The following is a 14,280-nucleotide window of genomic DNA, read 5'->3' on the forward strand; positions in this document are numbered from 1 at the left end:
TTTCCCCTTTGATTTAATACAGACATTATAAATTATAGTAGAGTCATTTCTGACCAAATTGGCCTCCTCTGCTGGACTCCTAGGGTGAAGGATGTATCTGGCCATCAATAAGTGTTTGTTAAAGTGATTATACAGAACCATGAGTGTATTAGTCCATTTTCACACTGCTGATAAAGACATACCTGAGACTGCGTAACTTATAAAAAAAGAAAGGTTTAATGAACTCATAGTTCCACATGGCTGGGGAGGCCTCAGAATCATGGTGGCATGTCTTACCTGGTGGCAGGCAAGAGAAGCAAAAGGGGAAACCCTTATAAAATCATCAGATCTCATGAGACTTATTCACTACCATAATAACGGTATGGGAGAAACCATCCCTATGATTCAATTATCGCCCACTGGGTCCCTTGCTAAACCAGATCATTCTGCCCTGGTCCCTCCCAAATCTCATGTTCTCATATTTCAAAACCAATTATGCCTTCCCAACAGTCCCCCAAAGTCTTAAATTTTTTGGCATTAGCTCAAAAGTCCACAGTCCAAAGTCTCTTCTGAGACAAGGCAAGTCCCTTCTGCCTATGAGCCTGTAAAATCAAAAGCAAGTTAGTTATTTCCTAGATACAATGGGGGTGTAGCAGTGGGTAAATACACCTGTTCCAAATAGGAGAATTTGACCAAAATGAAGGGGCTACAGGCCCCATGCAAGTTCAAAATCCAGCAGGGCAGTCAAATATTAAAGCTCCAAATGATGTTCCTTGATTCCATGTCTCAAATCCAGGTCATGCCAATGCAAGGGGTGGGTTCCCATGGTCTTTGGCAGCTCTGCCACTGTGGCTTGGACAGGGTACAGCCCCTCTACTGGCTGCTTTTGCAGTCTGGCATTGAGTGTCTGTGGCTTTTCCAGGCAAATGGTGCAAGCTGTTGGTGGATCTACAGTTCGGGGATCCAGAGGACAGTGGCCCCCTTCTCATAGCTCCACTCAGCAGTGCACCAGTGGGGACTCTCTGTGGGAGCTCTGGCCCCACATTTCCCTTCTGCACTGCCCTAGCAGAGGTTCTCCATGAGGGTCCTGCCCCACAGGAAACTTCCTGGACATCTAAGCATTTCCATACATTCTCTAAAATCTAGGTGGAGGTTGCCAAACCTCAATTTTTAACTTCTGTGCACCTGCAGGCTCAATACCATGTGGTAGCTGCCAAGGCTTGGGGCTTGCATCCTCTGAAGCCACAGCCCAAGTTGTCCCTTGGCCCGTTTTGGCCATGGCTACAGTGGCTAGGACTCAGGACACATGCCCCTAGGATGCACACAGCAGGGGCCCTTGGCCTAGCCCAGTAAGTCATTTTTTTTCTCCTAGGTAAATAGGCCTATGATGGGAGGGGCTGCCCAAATGTCTCTGACATGCCCTGGAGACATTTTCCTCATTTTCTTGGTGATTAGCCTTTGGCTCCTCATTACTTATGCAAGTTTCCGCAGCAGACTTGAATTTCTCCTTAGAAAATGGGTTTTTCTTTTCTATCACATCATCAGGCTGCAAATTTTTCAAACATTTATGCACTGTTGCCCTTTTAAAACTGATTTTTTTTCTTTTAAATTTTATTATTATTATACTTTAAGTTTTAGGGTACATGTGCACAATGTGCAGGTTTGTTACATATGTATACATGTGCCATGCTGGTATGCTGCACCCATTAACTCGTCATTTAGCATTAGGTATATCTCCTAAAGCTATACCTCCCCCCTCCCCCCACCCCACAACAGTCCCTGCTGTGTGATGTTCCCCTTCCTGTGTCCACGTGTTCTCATTGTTCAATTCCCACCTATGAGTGAGAACATGTGGTGTTTGGTTTTTTTGTCCTTGCGATAGTTTGCTGAAAATGATGGTTTCCAGTTTCATCCATGTCCATACAAAGGACATGAACTCATCATTTTTTATGGCTGCATTGTATTCCATGGTGTATATGTGCCACATTTTCTTAATCCAGTCTATCGTTGTTGGACATTTAGGTTGGTTCCAAGTCTTTGCTATTGTGGATAGTGCCGCAATAAACATACGTGTGCATGTGTCTTTATAGCAGCATGATTTATAATCCTTTGGGTACATACCCAGTAATGGGATGGCTGGGTCAAATGGTATTTCTAGTTCTAGATCCCTGAGGAATCGCCACACTGACTTCCACAATGGTTCTCACTAGTTTTCCACTAATGGTGTAAAAGTGTTCCTATTTCTCCACATCCTCTCCAGCCCCTGTTGTTTCCTGACTTTTTAATGATCGCCATTCTAACTGGTGTTAGATGGTATCTCATCATTGTTTTGATTTGCATTGCTCTGATGGCCAGTGATGATGAGTATTTTTTCATGTGTTTTTTGACTGCATAAATGTCTTCTTTTGAGAAGTATCTGTTCATATCCTTTGCCCACTTTTTGATGGGGTTGTTCGCTTTTTTCTTGTAAATTTGTTTGAGTTCGTTGTAGATTCTGGATATTAGCCCTTTGTCAGATGAGTAGGTTGCAAAAATTTTCTCCCATTTTGTAGGTTGCCTGTTCACTCTGATGGTAGTTTCTTTTGCTGTGCAGAAGCTCTTTAGTTTAATTAGATCCCATCTGTGAGTTATGGCTTTTTGTTGCCATTGCTTTTGGTGTTTTAGTCATGAAGTCCTTGCCCATGCCTATGACCTGAATGGTATTGACTAGGTTTTCTTCTAGGGTTTTTATGGTTTTAGATCTAACATTTAAGTCTTTAATCCATCTTGAAGTAATTTTTGTATAAGGTGTAAGGAAGGGATCCAGTTTCAGCTTTCTACATATGGCTAGCCAGTTTTCCCAGCAACATTTATTAAAGTAGGGGATCTTTTCCCCATTTCTTGTTTTTGTCAGATTTGTCAAAGATCAGATGGTTGTAGATGTGTGGTGTTATTTCTGAGGCCTCTGTTCTGTTCCATTGGTCTGTATCTCTGTTTTGGTACCAGTACCATGCTGTTTTGGTTACTGTAGACTTGTAGTGTAGTTTGAAGTCAGGTAGTGTGATGCCTCCAGCTTTGTTCTTTTGGCTTAGGATTGTCTTGGCAATGTGGGCTCTTTTTTGGTTCCAGATGAAGTTTAAAGTAGTTTTTTCCAATTGTGTGAAGAAAGTCATTGGTAGCTTGATGGGGATGGCATTGAATCTATGAATTACCTTGGGCAGTATGGCCATTTTCATAGTATTGACTCTTCCTGTCCATGAGCATGGAATGTTCTTCCATTTGTTTGTGTCCTCTTTTATTTTTTTTGAGCAGTGGTTTGCAGTTCTCCTTGAAAAGTACTGTCACATCCCTTGTAAGTTGGATTCCTAGGTACTTTATTCCCTTTGAAGCAATTGTGAATGGGAGTTCACTCATGATATGGCTCTCTGTGTGTCTGTTATTGGTATATAGGAATGCTTGTGATTTTCGCACAGTGATTTTGTATCCTGAGACTTTGCTGAAGTTGCTTATCAGCTTAAGGAGATTTTGGGCTAAGACGATGGAGTTTTCTAAATATACAGTCATGTCATCTGCAAACAGAGACAATTTGACTTCCTCTTTTCCTAATTGAATACCTTTATTTCTTTCTCCTGCCTGACTGCCCTGGCCAGAACTTCCAACACTATGTTGAATAAGAGTGGTGAGAGAGGGCATCCTTGTCTTGTGCCAGTTTTCAAAGGGAATGCTTCCAGGTTTGCCCATTCTGTATGATATTGGCTGTGGGTTTGTTATAAATAACTCTTATTATTTTGAGATACATCCCATCAATACCTAGTCTATTGAGAGTTTTTCGCATGCAGGGCTATTGAATTTTGTCAAAGGCCTTTTCTGCATCTATTGAGATAATCATGTGGTTTTTGTCATTGGTTCTGTTTATGTGATGGATTACATTTATTGATTTGCATATGCTGAACCAGCCTTGCATCCCAGGGATGAAGCCGACTTGATCGTGTGGATAAACTTTTTGATGTGCTGCTGGATTCGGTTTGCCAGTATTTTATTGAGGATTTTCATATCGATGTTCATCAGGGATATTGGTCTAAAATTCTTTTTTTGTTGTGTCTCTGCCTGGCATTGGTATCATGATGTTGCTGGCCACATAAAATGAGTTAGGGAGGATTCCCTCTCTTTCTGTTTTTCATAATAGTTTCAGAAGGAATGGTATCAGCTCTCTTTGTACCTCTGGTAGAATTTGACTGTGAATTTGTCTGGTTCTGGACTTTTTTTGGTTGGTAGGCTATTAATTATTGCCTCAATTTTATAGCCTGTTATTGGTCTATTCAGAGATTCAACTTTTTCCTGGTGTTTAGTCTTGGGAGGGTGTATGTGTCCAGGAATTTATCCATTTCTTTTAGATTTTCTAGTTTATTTGCATAGAGGTGTTTATAGTATTCTCTGATGGTAGTTTGCATTTCTGTGGGATCAGTGGTGATATCCCCTTTATCATTTTTTTTGCATCTATTTGATCCTTTTTTTTTTCCTTTTGTCTGTACATTTCTTTTTTTTATTATTATTATACTTTAAGTTTTAGGGTACATGTGCACAATGTGCAGGATAGTTACATATGTATACATGTGCCATGCTGGTGCGCTGCACCCACAAACTCATCATCTAGCATTAGGTATATCTCCCAATGCTATCCCTCCCCCCTCCCCCCACCCCACAACAGGCCCCAGAGTGTGATGTTCCCCTTCCTGTGTCCATGTGTTCTCATTGTTCATTTCCCACCTATGAGTGAGAATATGTGGTGTTTGGTTTTTTGTTCTTGCGATAGTTTACTGAGAATGATGATTTCCAGTTTCATCCATGTCCCTACAAAGGACATGAACTCATCATTTTTTATGGCTGCATAGTATTCCATGGTGTATATGTGCCACATTTTCTTAATTTCTTAATTTCTATCATTGTTGGACATTTCGGTTGGTTCCAAGTCTTTGCTATTGTGAATAATGCCACAATAAACATATATGTGCATGTGTCTTTATAGCAGCATGATTTATAATCCTTTGGGTATATACCTAGTAATGGGATGGCTGGGTCAAATGGTATTTCTAGTTCTAGATCCCTGAGGAATCACCACACTGACTTCCACAATGGTTGAACTACTTTACAGTCCCACCAACAGTATAAAAGTGTTCCTATTTCTCCACATCCTCTCCAGCACCTGTTGTTTCCTGACTTTTTAATGATCGCCATTCTAACTGGTGTGAGATGGTATCTCATTGTGGTTTTGATTTGCATTTCTCTGATGGCCAGTGATGGTGAGCATTTTTTCATGTGTTTTTTGGCTGCATAAATGTCTTCTTTTGAGAAGTGTCTGTTCATGTCCTTTGCCCACTTTCTGATGGGGTTGTTTGCTTTTTTCTTGTAAATTTGCTTGAGTTCATTGTAGATTCTGGATATTAGCCCTTTGTCAGATGAGTAGGTTGCAAAAATTTTCTCCCATTTTGTAGGTTGCCTGTTCACTCTGATGGTAGTTTCTTTTGCTGTGCAGAAGCTCTTTAGTTTAATTAGATCCCATTTGTCAATTTTGGCTTTTGTTGCCATTGCTTTTGGTGTTTTAGACATGAGGTCCTTGGCCATGCCTATGTCCTGAATGGTAATGCCTAGGTTTTCTTCTAGGGTTTTTATGGTTTTAGATCTAATGTTTAAGTCTTTAATCCATCTTGAACTGATTTTTGTATAAGGTGTAAGGTAGGGATCCAGTTTCAGCTTTCTACATATGGCTAGCCAGTTTTCCCAGCACCATTTATTAAATAGGGAATCCTTTCCCCATTGCTTGTTTTTCTCAGGTTTGTCAAAGATCAGTTAGTTGTACATATGCGGCGTTATTTCTGAGGACTCTGTTCTGTTCCATTGATCTATATCTCTGTTTTGGTACCAGTACCATGCTGTTTTGGTGACTGTAGCCTTGTAGTATAGTTTGAAGTCAGGTAGCGTGATGCCTCCGGCTTTGTTCTTTTGGCTTAGGATTGACTTGGCGATGCGGGCTCTTTTTTAGTTCCATATGAACTTTAAAGTAGTTTTTTCTAATTCTGTGAAGAAAGTCATTGGTAGCTTGATGGGGATGGCATTGAATCTATAAATTACCTTGGGCAGTATGGCCATTTTCACGATATTGGTTCTTCCTACCCATGAGCATGGAATGTTCTTCCATTTGTTTGTATCCTCTTTTATTTCATTGAGCAGTGGTTTGTAGTTCTCCTTGAAGAGGTCCTTCACATCCCTTGTAAGTTGGATTCCTAGGTATTTTATTCTCTTTGAAGCAATTGTGAATGGGAGTTCACTCACGATTTGGCTCTCTGTTTGTCTGTTGTTGCTGTATAAGAATGCTTGTGATTTTTGTACATTGATTTTGTATCCTGAGACTTTGCTGAAGTTGCTTATCAGCTTAAGGAGATTTTGGGCTGAGACAATGGGGTTTTCTAGATATACAATCATGTCATCTGCAAACGTGGGCAATTTGACTTCCTCTTTTCCTAATCGAATACCCTTTATTTCCTTCTCCCGCCTAATTGCCCTGGCCAGAACTTCCAACACTATGTTGAATAGGAGTGGTGAGAGAGGGCATCCCTGTCTTGTGCCAGTTTTCAAAGGGAATGCTTCCAGTTTTTGCCCATTCCGTATGATATTGGCTGTGGCTTTGTCATAGATAGCTCTTATTATTTTGAAATACATCCCATCAATACCTAATTTATTGAGAGTTTTTAGCATGAAGTGTTGTTGAATTTTGTCAAAGGCCTTTTCTGCATCTATTGAGATAATCATGTGGTTTTTGTCTTTGGTTCTGTTTATATGCTGGATTACATTTATTGATTTGCATGTGTTGAACCAGCCTTGCATCCCAGGGATGAAGCCCACTTGATCATGGTGGATAAGCTTTTTGATGTGCTGCTGGATTCGGTTTGCCAGTATTTTATTGAGGATTTTTGCATCAATGTTCATCAAGGATATTGGTCTAAAATTCTCTTTTTTGGTTGTGTCTCTGCCCAGCTTTGGTATCAGGATGATGCTGGCTTCATAAAATGAGTTAGGGAGGATTCCCTCTTTTTCTATTGATTGGAATAGTTTCAGAAGGAATGGTACCAGTTCCTCCTTGTACCTCTGGTAGAATTCAGCTGTGAATCCATCCGTCCTGGACTCTTTTTGATTGGTAAGCTATTGATTATTGCCACAATTTCAGAGCCTGTTATTGGTCTATTCAGAGATTCAACTTCTTCCTGGTTTAGTCTTGGGAGAGTGTATGTGTCGAGGAATTTATCCATTTCTTCTAGGTTTTCTAGTTTATTTGTGTAGAGGTGTTTGTAGTATTCTCTGATGGTAGTTTTTATTTTTGTGGGATCGGTGGTGATATCCCCTTTATCATTTTTTATTGTGTCTACTTGATTCTTCTCTCTTTTTTTCTTTATTAGACTTGCTAGTGGTCTATCAATTTTGTTGATCCTTTCAAAAAACCAGCTCCTGGATTCATTAATTTTTTGAAGGGTTTTTTGTGTCTCTATTTCCTTCAGTTCTGCTCTGATTTTAGTTATTTCTTGCCTTCTACTAGCTTTTGAATGTGTTTGTTTTTGCTTTTCTAGTTCTTTTAATTGTGATGTTAGGGTGTCAATTTTGGATCTTTCTTGCTTTCTCTTGTGGGCGTCTAGTGCTATAAATTTCCCTCTACACACTGCTTTGAATGCATCCCAGAGATTCTGGTATGTTGTGTCTTTGTTCTCGTTGGTTTCAAAGTACATCTTTATTTCTGCCTTCATTTCGTTATGTACCCAGTAGTCATTCAGGAGCAGGTTGTTCATTTTCCATGTAGTTGAGTGGTTTTGAGTGAGATTCTTAATCCTGAGTTCTAGTTTGATTGCACTGTGGTCTGAGAGATAGTTTGTTATAATTTCTGTTCTTTTATATTTGCTGAGGAGAGCTTTACTTCCAACTATGTGGTCAATTTTGGAATAAGTGTGGTGTGGTGCTGAAAAAAATGTATATCCTGTTGATTTGGGGCAGAGACTTCTGTAGATGTCTATTAGGTCCGCTTGGTGCAGAGCTGAGTTCAATTCCTGGGTATCCTTGTTAACTTTCTGTCTCGTTGATCTGTCTAATGTTGACAGTGTGGTGTTGAAGTCTCCCATTATTAATGTGTGGGAGTCTAAGTCTGTTTGTAGGTCTTCTTTCTTCTTTATTAGTTTTGCTAGCAGTCTATGAATTTTGTTGATTGTTTCAAAACACCAGCTTCTGGATTCTTTGATTTTTTGAAGGATTTTTGTGTCTCTATCTCCTTCAGTTGGCTCAGATCTTAGTTATTTCTTGCCTTCTGCTAGATTTTGAATTTGTTTGCTCTTGCTTCTTTAGTTCTTTCAGTCTGCATCTTTTAACTGGGGCATTTAGCCCATTTACAATTAAGGTTAATATTGTTACGTGTGACTCCCAGCACTTTGGGAGGCTGAGGCAGGTGGATCACGAGGTCAGGAGATTGAGACCATCGTGGCTAACATGGTGAAACCCCGTCTCTACTAAAAATACAAAAAAAATAGCAAGGTGTGGTGATGAGTGCCTGTAGTCCCAGCTACTCGGGAGGCTGAGGCAGGAGAATGGCGTGAACCCGGGAGCCGGAGCTTGTAGTGAGCCTAGTTTGTGCCACTGGACTCCAGCCTGTGTGACAGCCAGACTCTGTCTCAAAAAAAAAAAAAAATATATATATATATATATATATACACGTACACACACACACACGTATAGTTACATGTGACTTTGATCCTGTCATTATTATGTTAGCTAGTTATTTTGCCTGTTAATTGATGCAGTTTCTTCATAGCATCGATGGTCTTTACAAGTTAGCATGTTTTTGCAGTGGCTGGTACCGTTTGTTTCTTTCCATGTTTAGTGCTTCCTTCAGGAGCTCCTGTAACGCAGGCCTGTTGGTGGCAGAATCTCTCAGAATTTGCTTGTCTGTAAAAGATTTTATTTCTCCTTCACTTATGAAGCTTAGTTTGGCTGTATATGAAATTCTGGGGTTGAAAATTCTTTTCTTTAAGAATGTTGAGGCCGGACACGGTGGCTCACACCTGTAATCCCAGCACTTTGGGAGGCCGAGGTGGGCAGATCATGAGGTCAGGGGATCAAGAACATCCTGGCTAATGCAGTGAAACCCCATCTCTACTAAAAATACAAAAATTAGCTCGGCATAGTGGCACATGCCTATAGTCCCAGCTACTTGAGAGGCTGAGGCAGGAGAATCACTTGAACCCAGGAGGCAGAGGTTGCAGTGAGCCAAAATCGTGCCAGTACACTCCAGCCTGGGCAACAGAGTGAGACTCCATCTCAAAAAAAAAAAAAAAAAAAAAAAAAAGGAATGTTGAATATTGGCCCCCTCTCTCTTCTGGCTTTTTGGGTTTCTGCCGAGAGATCTGCTGTTAGTCTGATGGGCTTCCTTTTGTGGGTAACCCGACCTTTCTCTCTGGCTGCTCTTAACATTTTTTCCTTCACTTCAACCTTGGTGAATCTGATAATTGTGTGTCTTGGGGTTGCTCTTCTTGAGGAATATCTTTGTCATGTTCTCTGTATTTCCTGAATTTGAATGTTGGCCTGCCTTTCTGGGTTGGGGAAATTCTCCTGGATAATATCCTGAAGAGTGTTTTTCCAACTTGTTTCCATTCTTTCCGTCACTTTCAGGTACACCAATTAAACATAGATTTTGTCTTTTCACATAGTCCCATATTTCTTAGAAGCTTTGTTCACTTCTTTTTACTCTTCTTTCTCTAAACTTGCCCTCTCACTTTATTTCATTAATTTGATCTTCAATCACTGATACGCTTTCTTCCACTTGATTGAATCGGCTATTGAAGCTTGTGCATGGGTCATGAAGATCTCATGCCATGGTTTTCAGCTCCATCAGGTCACTTAAGGTCTTCTCTACACTGTTTAGCCATTCATCTAATCTTTTTTCAAGGTTTTTAGCTTCCTTGTGTTGTGTTAGAATATGCTCCTTTAGCTTGGAGAAGTTTGTTATTATTGACCTTCTGAAGCCTACTTCTGTTAACTCATCAAAGTCACTCTCCATCCAGCTTTGTTCTGTTGCTTGTGAGGAGCTGCAATCCTTTGGAGGAGAAGAGGCACTCTGGTTTTTAGAATTTTCAGCTTTTCTGCTCTGTTTTCTCCCCATCTTTGTGGTTTTATCTACCTTTGGTCTTTGATTTTGGTGACCTACAGATGGGGTTTTGGTGTGGATGTCCTTTTTGTTGATGGTGATGCTATTCCTTTCTGTTTGTTAGTTTTCCTTCTAACAGTCAGGTCCCTCAGCTGCAGGTCTGTTGGAGTTTGCTGGAGGTCCACTCCAGACCCTGTTTTCCTGGGTATCACCAGTGGAGGTTTTGCAGAACAGCAAATATTGCTGCCTAATCCTTCCTCTGGAAGCTTCGTCCCAGAAGGGCACCTGCCTGTATGAGGTGTCTGTCAGCTCCTACTGGGAGGTGTCTCCCAGTTAGGCTACACAGGGTTCAGGGACCCACTTGAGGCAGCCTGTCCATTCTCAGAGCTCATACACTGTGCTGGGAGAACCACTGGTCTCTTCAAAGCTGTCAGACAGAGACGTTTAAGTCTGCTGAAGTTTCTGCTGCCTTTTGTTCATCTATGCCCTGCCCACAGAGGTGGAATCTAGAAAGGCAGTAGGCCTTGCTGAGCTGTGGTGGGCTCCACCCAGTTCGAACTTCCTGGCCACTTTATTTACCTACTCAAGCCTCAGCAATGGCAGACACCCCTCCCCCCACGAGGCTGCTGCCTTGCAGGTCGATCTCAGACTGCTGTGCTAGCAGTGAGCAAGGCTCCGTGGGCATGGGACCCAGTGAGCCAGGCATGGGAGAGTATCTCCTGGTCTGCTGGTTGCTAAGACCTTGGGAAAAGCACAGTATTTAGGCAGGAGTGTCCCATTTTTCCAGGTACAGTCTGTCATGGCTTCCTTTGGCTAGGAAAAGGAAATCCCCCAACCCCTTGCACTTCCCAGGTGAGGCAACACTGCGCTCTGCTTCAGCTCACCCTCCATGAGCTGCACCCACTGTCCAAGCAGTCCCAGTGATATGAACGAGGTACCTCAGTTGGAAATGCAGAAATCACCCGTCTTCTGCATCGATCACACTGGGAGCTGTAGACCAGAGCTGTTCCTATTCGACCATCTTGGAATGGAAGACCCGGTTTTGTTTTTTTTATATGGGCAGATGTAGAATTCTCTGTTGACAGATTTTTTTTTCAGGTTTACTTGTACAAATAGCACCAGAGGACCCCAGCCCCATGCAGATGGCAGCCTATTGGGGAGGTTGCACCATTCCTTCTGTCCTCACGTTGGTAGACAGAGATATCCACTCTGAAGTCTTTGTAGGGGCTTGGGCACCTTTGGGAGCCTGAGCTGGAACTGAAGCTGGAGCTGCAGCCTGGGCCTTGGTTTGACCCTTGGCCTTGGCCTTTGGCTGGCACTGCCTGAGCCCCTTGACAACATGGGCAAGAGCCTACTTCCCAAACTTGAGGTGGGCAATGTAGGCAAGTCAATCGAGCTTGTTGCTGACACTCTTTGGGATCTTGGGCTTAAGTTCCTTGGGCTTTATGAGGGCCTTGATAGCCTTGGCATGTGCACTCATGGCCTTGGCATTGTTGACCTGCATCTTCTTTAGGCCCTTCTTGATGTGCTTCTTGGCAAAGCACATATTCTCCAGGAACTTGGGGTCCACACCCTTAAGAGATTCATATCTTTGTGATCAGGGTTTCTTGATACCATTTCTGTGCCATTTTTTGGACTGGTTGTGTTTGGTATGGTTCTTGGACTTGGTTATGTCTGCACCTTAAGCCGCAGCTCCCAAAGCACCTAGAACCAGAAGGCTCTGGCAGATTTTTTTTTCAACACTTTGAATAATTAATCCCACTGCCTTGCAGACTCTGTTTTCTGTTGATAAATCAACTATTAATCTTATTGAGGATCTCTTTTCCATGATGAGTTAGCTTTTCTTTTGATGGTTTTAAAAATCTTTCTTTGGATTTTGGTAGTTTGATTATACTGTGTCTAGGTATGGATCTTTTCAGTTTATCTGAATTGCAGTTTTTGAATTTCTTGGGTGTGTAGATTAATGTTTCCAACATATTTGTTTTATTAGCCATTATTTTTTAAAATATACTTTGTTCCTTTTTCTCAGCCCTCGCCTTCTGGGACTACAAAATGCATATGTTGATACCCTTGATAGAGTCTCACATGTCCTCAAAGCTCTGCTCCTCCTTACTTATTTTATTCACTAAACTGGATAATCTCAATACTGTCTTCAAATTTACTGCTTATTTTCTGCCTGCCCAACTCTTCTGTTTAGACCATCCAATAAATTTTCACTTCTGAACATTTCAACTCTAGAATTTCTATTTGGCTCCTTTTAAACATTTCCATCTTCAATGATGTTTTCTATTTGGAGACATCTTTTTTTGTATTTTTTTGTTACTTATTTAGACATGGTTTTCTTTAATTCTTGAGCATATTTAACTTAGTTGATTCAAATCCTATGTCTCATAAGCCAACATCTGGCTTGTCAGGTATAGTTTGTACTGATTGCCTTTTCTTCCTGTGTAGAAGTCATGCTTTCATGTTTTCTTCCATGGCTCCTTTGTTGTAAACTAGGCCTTTTAAACATATAATGTAACAATTCTGGAAATCATATTCTTCCCTCTTTCTCAATGTTTGTTGTTGTTGCTCCCTGTTGTAGTGGTTGTTTGTTTAGTGGCTTTTTGTGAACGAATTCTGTAAAATCAGTATTTGTCATGTGTGGCCACTGAATCTCTACTTGGTTAGCTTAGTGCTCAGCTATTAAGTTAATCGTCTGCAACCAATACTTCTCCCAGTCTTTATTGAGAGGCTCTGAGTATGTGACACTCAGTCAGGCAGTTTACATCTCTGCCTCAGCCTCCACCGACTGCATATGCAGAGCCCCAAGATCATCCAGAGGTGAGAGCTTAGGGACTTCCTCTTTCACCTCATCTACCTCTCCTATCTTTGCCACCCCTGAGATAGCAAGACCAACTCCTCCTCTTCTTTCCTCTCCTCAGCCTACTCAACATGAAGATGTTAAGGATTAAGACCTGTATGATAATCGACTTCCACTTAATGAATAGTAAATACATTTTCTCTTCGTTACGCTTTTCTTAATAACATTTTCTTTTCTCTAGCTTACTTTGCCATAAGAATATAGTATATAATTCATATAACACACAGAATATGCGTTAATAACTGTTTATGTTATTGTTAAGGCTGCCAGCCAACAGTAGGCTATAAGTCGTTCAGTTTTTAGGGAGTCAAAATTTATATGCAGATTTTTGAGTGCATGGGGTGTTGGTACCCCCAACACTCTGCACTGTTCAAGGGTCAACTGTATTTTGTTCCTCAGCTTCTAATTTTCAACTCTTTTTAAATTGTATTATTTTCCCAAATTGTTATCCATCACTTCAGACAGCTGTGACCTCAAAACATTTGTCAGTAAATATGTTTGACAAATGCCTTATGAGGGGAGCCTTCTCACACTACGCAACTTTGAGTCAGGTCAAATAGAGACAGCCTTCCAAATAGGGTCTTAGGGGAGCCAGCAGAAAGGTATAATAATGACAGCTTTTGGTGAATGAGGCTTTGAAATAACTCAAGCTCTGTCCTTCTCCCTCTAGTACCAAGAATGTTAGCTGTTATTTTTTTTCAAGGCTACAGCATAGCTGGAGAGTAGGAACTGAAACTAAGATATGTTAAAAACATCCCAACATTCACTTTCTTACTGGGACTCAGTTTTTCTTCAACAAAAGATTCCCTAAATTGCTGCAAGTCTTTGGTTAATTTTCAGGTTCTGAAAGAGATGATTTTGACAACTTTTTGCTAGTTTTGTGTTGCTTTTATGGAGGAACCAATTTTTGGAGATCCTACTCTGTCATGTTCCCTGAAGTCACCCCCATCCTAACTCTTGGTGCTAGAGACAGCATGCTCTTCTAATTTTAAATAGTTATGTAGATAAATTTATTGTCTTTTCCTTATATTCAATCTCAGTTACAATGACAAAAGCCCCCAAATTATCTCCATCACATAATATTCTGAAAGTTAGATAAATAATACATTTGCTTCAAAAATAAGTGGGTATTTTTTCTATTAAGAAAAATAATTTCATGATAATTCCATGTCTAAAATAATGAATGCAAAGTGCCAGCCTCCCCACATATAGTGTCATCCTATTCCATTGTTTGCTTCTCAGGTGACACAATAGGTACTATGGACATCATGGCTCAGGACTA

The 14,280-nt window shown here is 40.8% G+C and overlaps 1 protein-coding gene, 1 long non-coding RNA gene and 1 pseudogene across 2 annotated transcripts in view; 1 reads left to right on the forward strand and 2 right to left on the reverse strand.

The window, feature by feature from the left end:
• LOC129525238 (uncharacterized) overlaps positions 1 to 14,280 on the forward strand; it is a 204,240-nt gene that overhangs the window by 169,885 nt on the left and 20,075 nt on the right. The window lies entirely within an intron of this gene.
• The window catches only part of SLC22A24 (solute carrier family 22 member 24), a 65,864-nt gene that overhangs the window by 25,236 nt on the left and 26,348 nt on the right, over positions 1 to 14,280 (reverse strand). The gene's annotated exons all lie outside the window — the stretch shown is intronic.
• On the reverse strand, positions 11,286 to 12,593 carry LOC109028717 (large ribosomal subunit protein eL29-like; annotated as a pseudogene).

Source organism: Gorilla gorilla, chromosome 9, assembly GCF_029281585.2.
Source record: "Gorilla gorilla gorilla isolate KB3781 chromosome 9, NHGRI_mGorGor1-v2.1_pri, whole genome shotgun sequence".
Classification (NCBI taxonomy): Eukaryota; Metazoa; Chordata; class Mammalia; order Primates; family Hominidae; genus Gorilla; species Gorilla gorilla.